This window comes from Eulemur rufifrons, chromosome 15, assembly GCF_041146395.1.
Source record: "Eulemur rufifrons isolate Redbay chromosome 15, OSU_ERuf_1, whole genome shotgun sequence".
Lineage (NCBI taxonomy): Eukaryota > Metazoa > Chordata > Mammalia > Primates > Lemuridae > Eulemur > Eulemur rufifrons.
In genome coordinates this window covers 16,445,525-16,466,569 of record NC_090997.1, presented here as the reverse complement: position 1 = coordinate 16,466,569, position 21,045 = coordinate 16,445,525, and the positions used below count along the sequence as shown (strand labels likewise).

General features: G+C 35.5%; 1 protein-coding gene across 1 annotated transcript in view; it reads left to right on the top strand.

Annotated features, from left to right (window-relative positions):
- PTCHD4 (patched domain containing 4) overlaps positions 1-21,045 on the top strand; it is a 192,824-nt gene that overhangs the window by 54,762 nt on the left and 117,017 nt on the right. The gene's annotated exons all lie outside the window — the stretch shown is intronic.

Genomic DNA, 21,045 nt, shown 5'->3' with positions numbered 1-21,045 from the left:
CAAGTCTGGGAGTAAAAATGAGTGAGGACACAGCAACAAGACTGATGTGTCTTATCAGAAAAGAGATGATAATGGTGATATCTATGGAACTGCCAAAGGGCTCTACACATCAGGTGTGATGTAATTCGCTGTGTGTAGTGATTTAGAGAGTCAGCTTTAAATAGCCGGCCTCTTGGTGGTGAACTGATACGAGCAAAAGAGTCTTTAGCTATAAAATAATTGTTTTCCCCTCTCCAGGTTAAAAATCAGCTCTAAATTACAGCTTTATAATAAAATGGAAAAGATGTAGGCATGAGGTCAGAAAGTCTTCTGCGTGACCCAGTCCTGCCCCACCTTTTTTTTCACCTTAGCAAGCATTTTCAAGAACATCACAAAGGGGATTATATGGTAGGTGCTGGGGTCAAACTCCTTTATCTGGAAACCCAACTTTGTTGTGGCCATATTAAGTTAGTTCATCTCCTTAAGCTTCAGTTTCTTCTTGTATAAAATGGGGATTGTGCTGGTATCATTTTCAAAGCATTGCTTTTTTAGAAATATAACTTCAAATAATAAGATTTATAAGAATCATACAGCATGATTCCCAAATGAAACATGATTCATTCAAGGTTGACAAATTAGACACCTTAGGGCTTGCTAGAGCTTTTTCTAAAACTGCTAATTAGGTAATGAAAAGATTTCTCCGGAAAAGGCAGAATTACATATTCCATGCAAATAAAGAGAAGAACTATCACTACTGATGCTGGATTGTAACATAGGCTTTGCAAAGCCGGAGTAGAGTTTTCATTCCTTAAACAAATAACAGGAACAATAAGAGCTTCAGTGAGGAAAAAATCCTGACCCTTCTACACACACTTTGTACCTCTCCCAGTGACCTTTAAAATCATATAGAAACCCCAGAAGGTGTGGGTGTGGACTTTAGAAAGACTAGTTAATGGTTACTCTTCAATATCCCTGCAATTTCAGTCTTTAAAATATTCTGAAAGAAATGTTTCTCTTATGTTCTGAAAACATAGCAATGAAAGGCCTATAAACATATACTTATTTAAGATTTTTGCTCCATCAAGGGAGGATTTGTTTTGTTGTATTTTGTTTTGCTTACAAACTGATTGTAATAGTAAAGATGACAAGTCTGAGAACTGTTGAAATAAAAGGAACATTCCATAAGATTAGAAAACTTGGATTTTCATCCCAGCTTTTCTACTAACTTTCTGTGTTATATTGGGCAGTTATGTATGGTCCTTTTGCCCCAGTCCTTTGTACGTAAAATGAAGGATTTGGACTTTTCAGCCCCAAATTTTAAAGATTCTACAATATTATTTCTTTCTTTTATTGAAGTTAGAATTTAATCATTCCTTTATAAAAGCACTTAAGGTATGTATAATCCTCAAACCTCTAATATATAGTCGTCTTTGTTGCCTTCTAATGTTGGGGGTGGGGGGGACAAAGGCTTTAGAATAGAAAAATTCCAGCCTTGTGTACACACAAAGCTGTGAGACTAGAAAGCACATTGCTGTGAAGGTGGTGAGGTGCAATGTGATGTTGAACATAAATAAGGTGAGTTTGGCACATACATATCTACTGGTGGTTCGCACAACACTGGATGAAACCAGTCCTTTGGTGAATTATAATTTACATGGTGTCAAAATTGCTTAACCCAAGGTTAGTTGGGTATAAGGGAAAGAAGCCTAACCCTTCTTGTAAATTTCTGTTTCTATCTCTGTCATTCTGCAATGATTTCTTTGAGGTAGTGAATATTTACTCCATTATGCGCTAAGATTTAAACCATTCACTCTCATCAAAACTCATCCTTGAAGCTGGATTTGTCATTGATGATGTTTGTTATTCACCCTGAACCAGCTTAGCTATTTTACCTCTGACTGCCTGTCTTCCTTGTGTACTGCATCTGCTTGTTCTTTTTCTCTGGTCAATCATCCACTTAATATTCCCAATGTCATTCCAGAGGCATGCATACTAAACTGAAATATCTTACATTTTTTAAGCCAGTGCCAATTTTTATACTTTGTCCTGGGGTTCCCATAAGTAAATTTATATTTGTCAAATTATACGTCCCAGATCTGGTTTTCAAAAAGAAGGCAATTATAGGTATATGCAGTCTCTCTAGCAAAGTATTCAGAGAGAAATCCAGAATTAGAATAAATTTTTAAAAATACCTAAAATGACCTCATTTAGTTCCATCCTAACATCCTTTCTCTATCTAAGCACAAACCAATGAGAATGCCACTAATTTAATTTATTACTCATTGTCAGCCTTTTTTGCACCTCATTTGCTTTATGTGAATGTGTTTCCTCTTTCTGGAAGGAGAAATATGGGCTAATACCACACACAGACACCAAGCTGGCTCATGCTGTACTTTGCTGATATTCTGTGGATAGTTGCCAGGGACATTAGTAGCCCTGGTTCACTATTATTTTTTCTGTACATTCTGAGTTTGTGGTATGTGCTAAGAGTCTCACTTTAGTCAGCTTGATACCACTGGACACATACCAACGACTTGGTTTTTGCAGGTGATTCCAGAGTTTTCAGAAACAGATTTTCATTTGTTATCCCAAACTGAGCTCCATATTCATTCATTCATTCATTTAAATATTTATTGAGCATCTACTATGTTCAAAAGAATTTTGGGTTCTAGAGTAAAAGACATTGAACAGAATTGCTCAAGTTTTTATCCTCATGAACCTTATGAACCTTAGGCCTGCAGAGGAGAGAAATAGTACAACAAAATAAAGAAATATAAACTATGTTATGTTGTTGATAAGTGATATAAAGGATACAAATAAAGCAAGATAATGTATAAAGAGTATAGGTTAAATAAAAGCCTTTCTAAAGAATAACTTTGAAGCAGAGAGCTAAATGAAGTGAAAGTGGGAGTCATGAAGTCACCTGAACAAAGTGACTCTGGCAAAGAGAACTCTATGTGCAAAGGCTTTGAGATGGGACCTTGCTTGATGAAGTTAAGGAAGAGCAAGAAAGTGAGTGTGGCTGGGCACACAGAGTGGGCAACTGTCTGAGTGTTAAGAGAAGGGGTCAGGGAGGTAATATTGGGCCAGATCATGTAGGGCACTGAGAATTAATAATTCAGATTTTATTCTGGGTGAGATGGAAAGCAATTTGAAGCATTTTGAGATAGGAGGGTGTGTTCTGAATGTATCTTTGGTTACATTACATAAATTAGTCTGCAATGAGGCAAGAATGGTTATAGGGAGACTAAGAGGATATTGCAGAATGTGCATAGGATATAAATAGTAGCATGAAATAACATGGGAGCAGGGATGGCGATAAAAAAGGAATTAGACTCAGGATATCTATTTGAAAATAGAATGGACAAGATTTACTGAAGTACTGGATATGGCATATAAAAGAAAGAGGAGTCAAGGAAGACCCCACACTTTGAGGACCAAATAAGTAATAGAATGTAGTTTCATTTACTATAGTATGAAGGACATGGGAGGAATAAGTCTTAGGTGAAAAAAAATCAAAAGTTTAGCTTTGTATGTGCTAAATTAGAGATACCTAGTAGGCATCCAAGTGGAGAAATGTGGATTTAGTGATATAAGACAGTACATAGATCAGGTTCAGAGATAAAATTTATAAGTTTGAATTGGAGATACAAATTTGAGATGTATCATGGCATAGCTAATATTGAAAGTTTTGGAATCTGATAAGATCAATTAGAAAGATAAATATAGAAGGACAATAGAAGACATCTGAGATTTGAGCCCTGGAGCATTCCAATGTTTAGAGATTGTGAAGATGAGGACGATTCGGAAAATGACACTAAGAAGGATCAGACAGTGAGACAGCATGAGAACCAAGACACAATAGTGTCCCAGTAGCAAAGCAAAGAAAGTATTTCATGAAAGAGCAAAAGATCAGTTGTTCCAAAAGCTACTATGAAATTGTGTCCAATGAGAACTTAGCCATTTGATTTAGCAATATGGAGGCCCTTGGTGACTTTGACAAAAGCTGCTTGGGGGACTGCTGACAATGAAAGGGCAACTTAAAGAGGTTCAATAGCGCTTGGAGGAAAGGAAATGAAGATAGGAAAGATAATTCCTTCAGGGAGTTTTGCTTGCATGATGGAAAATTAATAATGCTTGCATGGTGGAAATGTACAGGAAAGAAAGAAAATGTCATAGTAGGGCAGAGAGAGAAGGGAATTGCAGAGGCAATACCACTGAGTAGGAGAGAAGGGACTGGATTCAGAGCGTAGGTGGAGTCATTGGCTTTACATGAAAGATTAGATGGTTCATCTACTACAAGAAAGAAAAAGTCAAAATATATGGGTAGATCCAGATAAATTGCTGCATATGGGGCTGGGAGCATGTGAAGAGTCTCTGTAGCTTCAACTTTGTCAGTAAAATATGAAGCAAATCATCAGCTGAGAATGAACTTGGGCAAGAGGTGTGATTTGTGGAAAGTGAAGAGAGTTTGAGTCACTTTGGAAAATTGAAGACTGAATTAAACAAAAAAATATAGGAAGACAAGAAGGAAACACTAAGGATTCACTTGAAGTTTGTGTTCAGGAATTTAAAAAAGAAATCAATCAACATGGTTGCTGATTTTTTAACTTCCACCTACATATAGCTGGGTGGAGGAGTCAAATAGGTGTCGAGTTGAATTTAATCAGCAAAAACCTTAAAGAAAAAAAGAAAAAATGAGGTTCACAGTATATGCAAAGATGTGACTATAATGACAGATTATGAAAATTGTACAGGTCAGGGTCATCTAGATCATGTTGAGGTAATAAATAATGCTTTAAATCAAATTATTTATTGCTCATATCACAGTTTAGTATGAATCAGGAGGCTCTTTTGTTAGCTTCCTCCAGCAGAAACTCAGAGATCCAGGACGCCTCCATGTTGCAATTCTGCCTCCCCAGAATTTGTGCTCTCAGCCACGTACACAGAAAAGAGAATAGTTAGAGAACTCACAGCTACATGTAACTGTCTTGCATCAAAAGTGATACAGTTACTTCTCATAACATTCTATTGGCCAGAACTAGATACATGGCCATAAGCCAACAGCAAGGGAGTGCAGAAAATGTAGATGAGCAAATGGATTGTTTTATGAGCATCAAATGTCTTTTCCACATACACTAAGCCAAACAATAAAGAAATGACAGCATTATCACCTACTATCAGTCCAGTAAAAATTGAGAAGGTGAAATATTATAATTCTTCCTGAGGCCAGAGAATTGTTTTAGGTTGGGGTCTGTTCTAGTTATCTATGACTATATAATAAAGTCCACAAAATTTAGGAATATAAAGCAATCATTTTATTATGCACTTGGATTCTGTGGGTCAGTAATTTGGAAAAGATAGAGTAAGTTAAGCTCTTCCCACCTCTACAATGTCTGGAGCCCCATCTGAGATGACTCAAATGGCTGAGGGTGACTTGAATGCCTGGGGGCTGGAACAGCTGGGGCTAGAGCAACCACTTCCAAGATGGTTTGTTTGCTTACATGGCTGGTACCAAGTCTGGCATATCTGAAGGACAGTCTTAGACGGGATGGGACTGTTGAACAAAGCACCTGAATGTGGCCTCTCCACCATGGTGGTCTCAGAGTAGTCAGACTACTTATATGGTGGCTCAGGGCTCCAGGAAAAAATATCACAAGAGAGCAAGGCAGAAGTTTCAAGGCTGGCCATATTCTATGTTTTTGTACTGGTCACTAAGGCCAACCTAAATTCAAGAGGAGAGCAATGGGACTACATCTTTTGATAAAAGAGTGGCAGGTCACATTGCAGAAGAGCACATGGAATGGGAGCTACTATTGTGGCCACCTTTGGAAAATGCAACCTGCCACACAGTTGTAATGTGAGTGGGCTGGAAAGTTAAGAGGAGGATTCTAGAGATGCTTGATATACAGGTTTCAAAAAGAAATTACTCTAATGGAAACGACTATAATTTAATTACTTGGGTGTGGAATCCAGGATTGAGGACATTAAGAGTTCAAAGGACTGGAGGCCTGAGAATGGATTTTCCCTGTGGAATTTGAAATCATCAAAAATTATAACAAGAGTTGTCATGGCCATAGACACATTGAGTTACATATTAAATCTTTAGCAAATGGGAGCAACTGACCCTGAAGTCTGTAAATGAATGTAAAAAATAAGAGGACTAATTTGCATAGCATGTGCTAAACACTTCAAAGGGGTGGGCATTTTTATATAGGATAAAGAAACAACAAAAATAGGCATTTTTATATAAGATAAAGATCCTACCAGGAGGATCAAGGATAACACCTATATAAGAACTTTTAGGTCCAGTAGTGCAGGAGTAGAAAAATAAAATAGCCCCCACAAGGAGGGTTTCAGCGGAGCAGTGTACTAAGGGGCAGCCAGTTTTCATTAGAACAAGGAGGTAAAGATAATACTTGGAGAAGAGATTTTGGAATCAGTAAATCTTGGTGATGACAGACAGATGTCCAGAGGGCACTGGTTTAGGAAGTTGGGAGGGATGAGACAATGGTCAGATCAGGAGATGTACGGAACCACATAGGAATGAGAGTCCCAAGCAAAGACCTGGAAATCTTGGGCCTTTATGATTGCTCTATAAAAAAAAAATTGCATGACAGTAGTACTAATGGTCCCACCAAGGACAGTGATTCTGTAAAATTGTAAGTCAGATCGTATCACTTATCTGCTGAAAACCTCCAATAGTTTCCCATCTAAACCCAAGTAAAAGAACACAGACCTTCAGCGGTCTCCAAGGCCCAGTGAATCCAATGCCTGCTGCTCCTCTGACCTCAGGTCCAGTCTTCTCTCTCTACCTCTCTCTCTCTCTCTCTCTCTCTCCCCCCCTTCAGCCAAACTGACTTCTCTCTCCTCTCAAACCATGCCAGGTAGTTTTAGTCTATGCCTGGAAAGCTCTTCTTCAGGTATCTGCAGACTTGCTTCTTACCTCCGACAGATATTTAAGCAAATGTCACCTTCTCAGTGGTGCTATCCCTGGCCACTCTCCAAAACTTCAGGTGCCTCACTAGTACTTCCTATCTCCTCCCAGCTTTGGTGTTCTCCTTAGAACTCATCATTATCTAAAATACAATGTATTTTATTTTCAACTTGTTCATTATCTGTCCCCATTCAATAGTAAGCCCCAACAGAATGTACATTTTCATTGCTCCATTCACTGCTTTCTCCTAGTACTTTAAACAGTACCTGGCCCAGAGTAGACACTCAGTGAATATATGTGGAATTAATGAATGAACGAATGGACTCACAGTGGGTCGTGATCTATTAAAGAGTCATTAAATCAACTTAATGTGTCACAACCAGCATTTATGTTTAACTAAGAAGAAGAAAAGAGAAATGAATAGGAAATATCAGAAACTGCTGCACATTGAAAAGTATTACTGTGTCACACTTTTGTTTCAGTTTAATATATACGTGTAATAGGTCATGATGTAAAATATATTTCTAAAATATGGGCCGCAATCAATATATTTAGAAAAACGCTGTCTAGAAACTTCTTTGGACTAATGCCTTAAGCAGATCATGGTGCCAGGTGAGGATCTGATGGAGCAGGCAGCTGGGAGAACTCATCAGATGCACTGGTAGCTGCTTCTCTTGAACCTCTTGGGAGCAGTACTAGGAAGGTGCCAGATGCCAGAGACAGGGGAACAGGTGTTACTTCTTGTGCACTTCTATTTCTGTAAGCAGAAACCAGCACAGTATTTAGCACATAGCAGGCCCTCTAAGACTTGATGTTTGGCTACAATTCTTTAATGATTATGTCATGGCGTTAGAAATGTTTCTCCTAAGTTGGCATTGCCACAGGGTCTATTTTACTTAGGGCCGTTAGATGCATCAAAATTCTTCCCAGAATAACCATAGGACCTTATTATGGCATCAAGAATTTTTAGTTGAAGCTATTTCTCAACCATGTTAATTTTGGTGATAAACAGGCATCTCCTTTGGAAGAGGCTGACCGGTGATGTGACAACATCCCTATGCTTAGAGGCTTAGAGAGGGAAAACTTGGAGTCTAGTCCAGTTCCTGCCTCTTACTGCTAGATGACTTCTCCATGGCCCTCCTTCATCCTACTCTTTCATAAGATGAGGAAGTCGGACTGATTGTTCCTTGTAATCTCTTCCATGCTCTTTAATGCCCTTAACATGCTCTTTAATCAGTGAATCATTTATTTGACACATTCTATATGTCATGTCATGTAGATTTTTGACTCATTGGGGGCTAAAACTGAATCTACTTGGCATCTTTACCATTGTCTAAAGTAGGCATTTTTCGAACATTGATGTATTTATGGCTTTCTGACTGTTAAAGTTCCTAAAGCAAGAAAACTCTTAACTTTTGGCTGCTTTTAGCTTGGATATTATAATGTACCTACTTTTATATATGTTATTCTTTAGTTTTAATTTCCTTATCTGTTTATTTCCTTCTTTGTTCTTTTGTAGCTTTGTCATGGACCTACTAAGTCAGACCTTTTTACTGTATTGAGACATTGTCTCACTACCTGGTTTTGCTAGACCTTTTGAAAGAGGTGGAAAAGGAAGAAATCTTGGCATAACAAGTAAGAAGTTAAATTTTATGTCAAGCATTTGAGGTGGTATTGATAGTATGTACTTTTTATTGTACAGCATTGTCCAACATTACTAGTAATTTTCCTGACTCCTTAAAGTTCTACATTGTCTTTGGAATCCACCTCTATCTCTTGCACTTCTTACTACTAATGAGCTTCCTCAAGTGGTGACTGGAGTTTGGGAATAAGAAAGAGTACTGTTACATAACAATTTTACTCAGGTTGAAAAGCATATGGACCCATTTTGATGATCTTGTTTATCTCAAGGGTAGCTGATATGCTAGTTGAGACTTTTAAAATGGAAAGATTTGTAAAAATGCCTTATGCTATCTAATGATACCTTTCCCTTTCTTTATACCTCTTGAATCAGTGAATCAAGATTGACTGTTTAAGCAGACAGGGAAATGAGAGTGACATCAATTTATCTAGTACATGGTAGAATTATTAATATGTCACTTACTGCCATTTCTCCAGCTTGGACATCTAAGTTATCCTAAAATACATGTCTGTCAAAAGCAACCTAAACAATCCTCATTAATTAAAGTTGATTTGACCACGATGTCAGAATGCTCCAAGAAACAATGTCCCTGATGCAGGACAGTTTCAACTGCCAACCAGAATGGGGTATTTTTCAGTGCTACGTTAAAGAAAATGCTGCAATCAAAACTCTGTTAACTTGAAGGGTGAAAAGGCATTAAGGCTTATGCCATTGCTTTTCTGAAGAAAAATAAGTCCCTTACAGATAAAATTCATTTAAAAACTAGAGATTTACTTGCTAGATTCAATTATCTTTCAAGGTAGTATTTTCATCTAAATTTTCAACCCAGTCATCTAACAAGAAAGAACATTAGCAGGGAAAAATGAGAAACATTCTATGTTTATTTGAGGGTCCCATAGTACAGCCTTAGGCTTCTAAGAACTGAGAAATCCTTGTACAGTGATTCCCACCTGCCTTCCTGGAACACTGTGGCTTATGTATGCATCAAATAGCTATGTATCATAGTTGCTGGTTTCTTTTTTAATGATTGAGCAATGCCCTCATCCAGAGCAAGACAAAACTCTTAATATTCAATACTTGGCTTATAGATATCACTAGGTACCTTTAGCAAATCAGCCTGAGTACAACCCTGAGTTTGAATTTAATATAAAGAAGATGCTTCCAAGTTCCCTACTGCTTCCTCACGTTGACTTAGACTAAACAGGAAAAGAATATGTCCAGGACAGTGATATTTTCAGTGATTGTTTCCATTTTAAGTGTAACATCCTAAATGAAATATTATGTTTAATAATATAAAGCAATATAGTATTAGTTAAGAATATTTACTAATAGTTTTTGAGATGACATAATAAAAGGCACAGATAGAGTATAACCATATTAGTAAATGATAAAAACCAAGTAATGAAGGAAAGGGAGATAATTTTACTAGCGAAAACTGGGTACAAAATTAAGTTGAAGTACTTTTTTAGCAAAAAAAAATTTTTTAAGGGATGGGAAAGGAGAGAGAGATTAAACGGCTCATTGACCAAATGAAAACCCAATGTCATCATAGAAAGAGATCACTGAAAGTTATCTAACTTGTAGATTTTGGAGTAAGATTATGATGAGTGTAATGAGGACTCGTTATAATACTTAACATGGATTCACTCTCTATAATTCTATCACCTTTCTCTTTCTTTCCTCTGCCACAGTCAAGGGTCAAGGCAAGTTTATATACTTCACTGTGTTGTCAGTATGTTTGGCAGTTAATTAGTGATGTACTCAATAATTATTTCTTGAATGAATGGCTTGTAATTTTACTAGCTCACAGCAAAGACAAAGGTTATTTTTTAGAGAAATGGATATAAATCTGAGTGTGAAATTGTTTGTGATCTTTCACATATTTTAGAACAATGGCTTTTAAACAAAGCCATTGAAAGTGATTGGGTGACAAGGGGACTTGGGGTTTCTGAATATGAGAGTTTAGTTCAATAGTTGTATCTTTTCTATATTTGGAGCTTCATGCACTGAAAAGTATCTGAATGGCCATCTTATCATGAAAATGGATTCCTTATTTGCCAGGAGGTAAGTAAGGCAGCTATTTCTATTAAATAAGGAAGTAAAGTCGTCAGAACCATTCTCAAGGCTGCATGGAGCCACAATCAGAACCTGTATTTCTTGACTTTTCCTCCCAGGCTCCCTGATTCTGCTAGCTGTTCTCAAACTGAGCCCCGCAGGCTACTGGGGTGTGCTGGCTACTTCGGGGCCCAGGAAGTGTTGAGCCAGCAGGACTCCTGGGTATTCTCTCCTGCTTCTGACCATGCGCTTCACTTTAATTTTACATGACAAGTTTCCACAAAGAGTTAGTCTTAAGATAAATTACTATGAATTAATTTATTTTTAAAGTTTGAAAACTGCCACTCCTCTACCATTCCATAGTGTCTTCTTCACTATATAATGGAAGATAGAAAAACTAAACTTGAGCTAAACTAAATGTGTCTCATAGCCTGGGTGTCTGTCCTTCAATGAACTATTTCATCCAGATTATTTCCTGTAGTCATTTTATTGAAGTGTTTCCAGAGGTGTGATTCTGCTTACCACTTTAACTTTCTTCCTGTATACAAGTTAACCTAATCCAAGGAGTTGGAGGCATTGAGAGTTGATGGTTGCCAGGGAAAACTGAGTACAACTGGCAAGGGAGTCAGTTACAGAATTATCTGTCATTTTACTGTATTCCAGGGTTACAGTGTGTCTTACAGGTCAAGAAATTATATTGTAAAGGTACAGTGGCAAAACCAAATTCTCAATGAAAGAATCCTATTGACTAAGTTTACAAGAGATAAATATATTAGCTAGAATCTCTGCTCTGGTAACCTTTCCAAAAAGTGGCTTACATATATGTCCTAACTAGGCTTTACTTTCTCAAGATATGTAAAAAGACCAATTATTATTTAGAAGGCTTTGTGATAAGCATAAATTAAAGCAAAGTAATATTTGATGAATTTTTGTTTTTCTCAAAGAATGCTGCCAAATTGTCTCCACACGCCCCCAGATTCAGTGTGGAAGGTTCTGTGTACATAATGCAGATACTCACCTTGCTTGACCTTACCATTCTATCTTGGCCACCTCCTTTTGTTGATAATCTTATTCTAAGATGAATCAGTATCACTGACTATGTAATTAAATGAACTACATAAATAGAGTTTTTGTTGAGACTAGGAGGCATGCTTTATCCTTTATATGGTTATTTATTTTTAATAAATTCATATATATATATATTGACCAAAGGAGTTTAATTCTCACAGAGTTACTGTCTTTTTATGATTTCTAAGTGGTTGAGATTCTTCCCTACTGTTCCCTCTGGTGAACTTTCTATAATTTTTTTTTTGTGGTTGTGTTGTTTATCTCAGTCTGTTTATTCTTTTGCCTGTACTAAATCCCCTTAATCTATTCCTGAAAGATGAAAACCCCAAAGCAGTAGCACATGTGTTCCTTTATTCTCCCACCCTACACAAATGCCATTACCAGCGTGCCATCTAGTTATTCACTCAGCTCAACATTGCCAAGTTTCTACTGTATTTCATCCAACGGAAAGAGGTCCATTTAAGGAGGCCCCAGGGCTTAGCTTCTACTTAGCTTTTGCTTCTAATCTTCTCCTCATTCTTCGCTGTGATCAAAACCAAACTGATAAAAAACACAAGGCTATTTCATGTCTCATGATGTTCTTTTTTCAGAAATTTATTTCTATCTCTCACTTGCTCTGATTTTCGAGGATCAAATATCAATTTTTCTGTGGCATTTTTTACTTACCTCCAAACCCAAGAATGACTGATTTTCATTTTTGCCTTCTCCGTATCCTTGTTTGCATGTCTATTGTCGCCTTCCATGCTAGACTACAAAGCCTTCTTTTTAGGATCAAGACTGACCATTTTTGTATCCTCAACAACTAGTAGAAGGCCTAGCACAATATAGGGGGTATTTTAAAATTATTTTTGGACTGGCTGAACAAAGGATGGCTCTGCCATGTTGGCCCACTACACATGATTGGCCTGTACCTGGGCTTCCTCACATAGGACTTCTGCTGGTTACTCTCCGTTTGCACTCTCCATCGCCACCACGTTTGCTTCTCCACCCTTCTTTTCCCTGATTTTTGTTCTGCACAGTTGATTCTTATGGACTTCATCACCCAGTATCCCTTGTTCTCTGGCTTTTGGTTGGGTTTGGCGAATAAGAGTAACCACCCAAAGATAGTAGGGCAGAAGGAAGAAGACGTCAAGGTCTTTCTTTACTGCTCCTTCCCTCCCTGCTCTGGCACTGTCTAACTGACACCAACTTCAGTTTCTGGCAGAAAGCCTCTCTCCCATGCCTACAGCTCTCACTGGGCCCTGAGAGCTGTCCCTTCATTCCTTAAGACTTAAAAGTGGTAACAGCTTCCTGCTCTTGATAGTCTCTGTGTACCTTAGCATCCTTTGTTTTGTTTTGTCCTGTTTCTCCATTGGCTCTGTCCATATCTCTATAGGTAGCCTCTTAATTTAGGTCCTTTTATTTATACTATCTGAGGCATCTCTGTGTCCTGCTAAACATTTCAATATGTTACTAGATGTGATATAGTACCCCAGTGTCCTGCTGGACCAAAAGTCCTGCCTTATTCACTTTAATTCACTGCCTAATTCTTGCCAACCAACCTTTTTCAAGTGTAATGAATCCTACTCTCTACCAGCTCAACCCCTGGCCATCAATGGGCCTAAGAGCAGTCTGCGTTGCCCACCTGACTTTGAATGCCAACTGATACCCGAACATCTGCTGCCACTATTCTGCCTGCCATTTGGAGCATCTCAAGTTCACAATGTCCTTAATACACTGGGCATTGCATCTCCTTTCAGAGGCCAGTCTGGTGTCAAGATTAATTTCACCTACTTTTATAGTTCCTAGAATCTGCTTTTCTCCAGTAAGTTTAAGTCTTGAGGGCAAAGCTTCCTGTGCACTTATTTTTGTATATATCTAAGCTATTGTGTTACGCCTGCTTTGAGAGAGAGCCTAAAAATATTTCTCAAAAATACACGTTTTTACCATTATCCTTGGTAAACCTTGAGGCTGGCATGAAAAGAGGTTAACGCTCTCTATGAAGCAAATGGGAAAATTATCTCATTGGTGAATTCCGTATCCCCATAATCATTTTTAGGTCATGGTGGCTATTTTCTTCCTCGTACCTAGTTTAAGCTAAAAGTCGTTTGATATAAAATTATTGCCTTACAGTCAGACTTTCCAAATATATATAAAAGAGGCTGCCTGTCCTTGTTTTGTGCCATGGTGGCTGTGCTTTTACAGTTCAAAATAGCACTGGCGCTCATTCTTGGCACATTGCGCTGCAAGCTTCTCCCTAATTTGCTATCCACACTCACCCTGAAGTCCTTTCAGCATCGCCGCTTTCTAAGTATTTCCTTCTCATTGAGTATCTGTGTCTCACTTTCCACAGAGCTATTCATTTTTCATTTTCAAGGTTGACACACATCCTTCTATTAACCTCTCTACTCCCTAGAAACCCTATTTTCTGTTCTTGGGTAATAGTTGTGTGGGTATTTCCCCCCCCCCCCTTATTACAAAAGCAATACAGATTCATTATAGGAAAACATGGAAGGAAAAAGAAATTATGAAACCACCATCCAGAGACAAATATTCATAAAAATTTCTTGTATATGTTTTGTTCATATATAGAGAGACTTAGATAAATATGTAGATACATAAAGATATAAAATAAAAATAAGATGACTGTATATGCCATTGTGCAGCCTGCTTTTTCATTTAATAAGTCAAGAATTTCCATAAATGCAGAAAATGTATAATACCTATGTGTGTACTATTTTCACTTATAGTTATATGTTAACATGTGTGAATATAGCTCAGATGAAGAAATAGAACATTACCCGCATTCCAGAAGCCTCCTGAGTATCTTTTCCTAATCACGATCCCATCCCTTCTGATAACCAGTATCCTGACTTTTAGGCTAACCAGCTCTTAGCTTCTTTACAGTTTCAGCACCTATGTCATTATGTGCATGCACATATATGTGTATTATTATATCATCTTGCTGGATTAAATATTTTATCATTATAAAGCAGTTTTCTGTCTCTAGAAATGGTTTTTGTTTTAATGTCTATTTTTTGATATTAATATCAAATCTTTTGTTCATATTTTTAAATGCATTTTTTCACATTATTTTTGTATCAACCTGTTTTCTTAGATTTTTCATATGCATCTTGTAAATCATGTATAGTTGAATATGGAGATTTTTCCCGGCTGATGATTTTTGTCTCTTAGCTGAGGAATTTAGTCCCTTTAGTTCCTTCATTATGATTTTTGGATATCATTGAATTTAAATCTACCATCTTGTGTTTTGCTTTCTAGTTATCTACATGTGTATATGTTGTTGTCATTTTTCATTTATTTTTGGTCATCTTTTGGATTGGAGCAACATATTTTATCATTCCATTTTTCCCTTTTGCAAGTTTGAAAGTTAAAAGTTTTGATTTTGATTTTGTGATTTTACAAATTACAGCATGCATACTTAACCTACCAAAACCTAAAATTAATCAAAAACTTCATTTTTCTTTCATATATAATTAAGAAGTTAGATCATATGAACTCCATCTATACTCCCTCCTGACTTACATGTTGTTTCTGTTTAGCACTTTAATTCTAATGTTATTTTGTAACCTTGTTAGACCTTATTATTTATTTTTAATGCAGTTCATGGTCTTTTACATTTACTCACACACACATTTACCAGTTTTTTATTATCATTTTTTTTCTTGTATCTCACATCTTTTTCTCTGGGATCACTTTCTTCTTTCTAAAGAACATTATTTAGACCCTTAAGAGATATTCTACTGGTGAAAAACTCTCTCAGTTTTTTGTTTGTTTGTTTTTTTTTACTGAAAATGTCTTTTGCTCTCGTCCTTAAGAGTTATTTTTTCTGGGTATAAAATTCTTTCATTATGATTTTCTATCATCTTTATTCCATTGTATTTTTCTCTGACTGCTATTAAGATTCTTTGTCTTTGGTTTTGTGCAATTTCACTATGATAGATATAGCTTTTGGGGGTTTTTTTTGCTTATTTATTCATTTATTTATTTTTGCTTCCTTTGTATTTGTCTCACTGCAGATTCATTGGCCCATTTGATTTCATGGTTTATTGTCTTTACAAATTCTAAAAACTATCAGCTTTATCTATTCAAATAGTATTTATATCTTATTCTTTCTCCTCCCCATTGGACTCCAATCCAGCATATATTATGGTCAATATAACATGGCTTATCCACAACTCCTTGTGTCTCTTACATACCATTTTGAATTTTCCCTTTGTCTCTGTGCTGCATTGTGAATAATTTCTTCTGTTCAATAGAACAGTTTACTAATTTTCTCTTTTGCTGTGCCTAGGCTATTGCTAAACATATTCATTAAATTTTTAATATTTATTAATACATTTTTTATTTCTACAAGTTTTATTTAGTTCTTTTGTGTATCTTTTATATCTATATCTGTTTCTTATTATCTGAAGATACTTTAAAGATTATATATACTTTTAATAAGGTAAGCATAGACTTCTAAGATTTTTATAATTATTCCATTATCTGAAGTTTCCATGGCTCTGCTGCTGGTTGTCATTTGTGCAGGTCTTATGTCAATTACCTTGTTTTCTTATATGCCTGGTTATCTATGAGTATATGATAGTCATTATCCTTGCAAAACAATTTATGGATATTTTCAGATTCCTAGGACAGTGTTGTCTCTTCCAAAGGGGCTTCGTACTTGTATCAGTCTAGAACTTGCAGTTACTACTAATTGGAAACATGTCAAGTCTAGTTCACATCCTCATATTCTTTGTCCAATGTGCAAATGTACACAAAGACCCATATGTAAATACTACTTCTTAATTTTTTTGTCCGTTTAATGTCTCTTCTCTTGCTCTGCTCTACACAGAGACAAGCTTTCCTAAAATTCTCTTTCACTCGGAGTGAGGCATGGGAATTAGTCCTAGTGTGTCATTGCTCTGAATTTGTGTCTTTTGAGATCCCAGCTTGAAGTGGAGGTGTTTCAATAAGACTTCTTATCTCAGGAAAATCTTGGAACTAAATTTCTTTTTTTTTTTTTTTTTTTTTTGTTGAGACAGAGTCTCACTTTGTTGCCCAGGCTAGAGTGAGTGCCATGGCGTCAGCTTAGCTCACAGCAACCTCAAACTCCTGGGCTTAAGCGATCCTACTGCCTCAGCCTCCCGAGTAGCTGGGACTACAGGCATGCGCCACTATGCCCGGCTAATTTTTTCTATATAGATTTTTAGGTGTCCATATAATGTCTTTCTATTTTTAGTAGAGACGGGGTCTCGCTCAGGCTGGTCTCGAACTCCTGACCTTGAGCAATCCACCCGCCTCGGCCTCCCAGAGTGCTAGGATTACAGGCGTGAGCCACCGCGCCCGGCCGGAACTAAATTTCTGAAATCCCTTCACCCCTTCCTTGAAGATACTGACCTGAGGCCCAAACATGCAGTATCGTAAAAACAACTCACGGAAAGATGGAATCACGGTGAAACTCTGCCCACCCCTCTAAATTCAGTCTTTTCCCAAAAATTTGGCCTTGAAATTCCCCATTATATTTGCAGATTTATAGATTTTCACATGATGAAGTTTGTTAGTGTATCTGTGAGTTTATTTTTTATCCAGCATTTTTTTGTTTCTTTTCAGCTAAACAGTTCATCCAAATAACACAATCTTGTAACATCAAGAATCAGAAGTAGCTATAATACCACTTTTTAATGGCTGGATATTATTTTAGGCTATATTTTTAAACCATCACTGGTTATTTTTTAGATATATATGTGTTATGTGCTTAATATTAATATTAACTACCTTTTAACCCAATTTTGCTATTTATGTAATTTCCTAAGTGATAATTTATTCATTATCTTCAATTTTGATCCAAAAGATAACATACAAATACTTTTTCAAGCTTGCTTTTACTACAGACCAATTATTACTTTTATTTTGATAACTTGGATCTGTCTCTCAAAAGAAAGGTTTTACCACGATGAGGAGTTTAATCTGAATGTAGAAGCAAAATGTTTCAAAATATGCAGTAGAATGACTTTATTCAGAGTTTGACACTACAGCATCACCAATGTGGTATGCGATATTAAAGAAGTGTTTGCCCTTGCAGTGACTTACTTTTTATATCCACGATCAGAAGGTTGAGAGGGTACAAATCCCTACATTACTAGACTATATTGCTGGTAATCATATTCTTCAACTGAATATATATTATGAGAGAAAACAGAAATAATGTTCATGCTAATTCTTACAGCTTACAATTCAAAAATATCATTCTTTAAAGTACCCTGGGCTGGAGTTTTATTAAACCAGATTGATAGAAAACGTCATAAAGATCTAGGCAGGCTAGATCCAATGATTTGATGACTTTAAGATATAAAGAATATCTTATAAAGCAGTTGAAGATCTGTAAGAGCAGTCACATATATTTCCATATCAAAAGGTTTTGAACTCAAATGCCTCAGGAGGCAGGCTGCTAACATTGATACAGGGCAATAGGGAATGGTGGGATTTGTACACTGGAGAATATATATACTGAATAAACGCATTCAAATTTAATGTTTATAAATATACCACCTTTATAAGACACTTCTGCAGGCCAGATTTCATGGTCAAGGAGCCAGGGTAACTGACGATGTTGATTTAATAATAGCTAAAATATATTGAGCACCTATAATGTCCCAGCGATGAACACTTTACAGGTATTAATTGACTTAATCCTCACAACAATCCAGTATGTAGAAACTATTATTATAAATCAGGACAATGATACACAGAGAATTTTGGTAATTGGCTGAATAGTATGTAATGGAGCTAAAATACAAACACAAGAGCATGGGCTCCATCTAAGCTCTCTGTGCTCCGCATATTATCTCTCCATGTCTTCATAAGTAGCCCATAATTTAGACTAATTAAAGTTTTATAAACAAAATTCATGCTGCCTACCACATTCTCTAAGCACGCAGAAATATTTCTCATCTCAAAAAAGGGAAAAATTTTATATACATATTATATTGTATTAATATAATATATTATATTACTATAATTAATATATACACACACCATATATATACATTTACGTACACAGTTATTCAGTCCAATATAGATTAAAATTAAGCATGAGGTAGGTCTGCTTTGTCCTCTATTCAAAAATAATTTAGATGTTGAAAAGCCAAACAAACCAAAAAATAAATAAATAATAAAATTATAAAAAGAAAAACTCACATTCATATAAGACAACATAACCACAAGTTTTTCCCACAATGTACAATCCATGGATATTGCTAAAAAAGAAAAAGGAAAGTGTTTGAATGAAAATCTTTATACTGAAATGATAGACTTTCTTTTTCTTAAATGAACAGTGAAAAATAGGGCACAGCAATAAAAAATTATCTGAATATAGATATATAACATAAATAGCAATTGAATCAGCATGAATTTTATGTAACTAAAACTAGTTCTTTCATCATCCACTAAATAAAAGATTTCTTCTGAGACAAGAAAATTAAATAGGAATATTTATATCATAAATTGTGCTTCCTCTATCTTTTACATATTTCCGACTAATAATGTTAAAAATATTTTAAGACTAAATAAATGGCTTTCATGTAGTATCTTTCTATCTATGCATATGCTTTGTTACTGCAAACAATTTTATTACCATTTGAATATATTAGATCATCTTAGGTAGCTACTTCATAAAATTACATCTGTGTCCTTGTACGATTTACAGGTTTTAGCATATTCTTAATTTTGTCCTGTGTGGACATTTTTCAATATTTATTTAAGGCATAGAGAACCAATCCTATCAGCATGATAATTTTTATTCAACTATGTCAGCTTAAAAGAGCAGTAGGAACAGGAGCTATGCCTAAGGAAGGCGGGAGTCAGTAGAAAGTCAGCTTCTGAGAATAATTCCAAGGAATCATATGAAAATATATATTATGTTTGATGAATAAAAATCTGTTTTCATAAGTAAATGAAAAAGTGTTGGAAAGATGACAACAATGTTTGAAATTCCCATATTATGCATTTTGTTGCAGAGAACAGAACTAGCCTTATATTGAAGTCATACTGAAAAATCTTACAATAGAAGATATGAAAATTTGTCTTCAGGATCTAAGTAAAATCTTGACTTATAAATTATCTAATTATTTTCCTTACCCTTGAATTTCTCCTACCCAAGTTATATTATACACATTAATACAAATTATCTGTGCAATAAATTAAGTCACATTGTAATTTTTTTAACATTTATTTTTATTTCTGATGGATAATCACTGGTAAAATATCTTCTGAAACTGCACTATCATATACATATACCTTAGGTATTCTTTAAGTATTTACTGATCTATACTGAATCTGCATATGACAGACGCTTTCTTATTTAAACAAATCATTTTAATGCAATCACCCTGAAGTCACTCCTTTAAGATTTAATTTAATGTATGGCAACGTAGGAAATCCTTGAATTTTTTTGTAGTTTAAATAATTATGAAGTCAATGATAATTGTCAATTTATAAATATACATAGATGTGGAAACATTAATGCAAATATATTTCTATAAAACACATTGTCACAATTCATTTAGAGGTTATAACTTCTATGTAAATATATTAATACTATATTATAAAGGGAAGGAAATATGCCATTCTTTTTTTTCTTAATATTACATATGTGCTAATATTTACATAGGAATTGAATTAAGTACCATTTGGCTTACTGCCAAATATTTGACATTTATGATTCATAGTATTTTGTAAACGCAAAACTAGAATTATCCTGTTTTACTGGGTTCTAACATTAGAATGACAGTTTAGCCTAGATTACCATAATACTTACAGGTTTTTTGAATTTAAACATTTTAAGAGTTTAAGCTGTTGGTATATTTTGCTAAGTTTATTGGCAATTTATCATCTTCTTTATTCTTCCTAAGTATGTTAAAATAACTTTAGGCATTTACTAACATTTTATCCTATTACACACAAAAACTGAGTTTTGTCATATGGTTGCACTATAAAAACTAAAGTTGGAAATCTTAGTTATTTGCCCTTTAAATCTTGAAATACCAAATGTGCCTTCCTAAATAGAAAAAAAAAAAAAACTTTTTCAAAACTGTTTTAATACCATGCTTTTAAAGTGCTCTCAGAATATTTGTCTGTACAGTAAGAAAGCTAAATATTTAAACCACTGAGAACTAAACCTTTCTCTTATGAAATTCAAAATCATTATTTGAACCATGCATAAATCCAACATTGGCATTACAAAGTATCCTGAAAACTTCTTTTGTTCATATTTTTAAAAATATCCTGAAAACTCATTTTTCGGCTGCAGAACAAACAAACAAAAACAAACAACCAAAAAAACCTCACATACTTTAGCACTTGGATGAATTTTTTTCCTTCT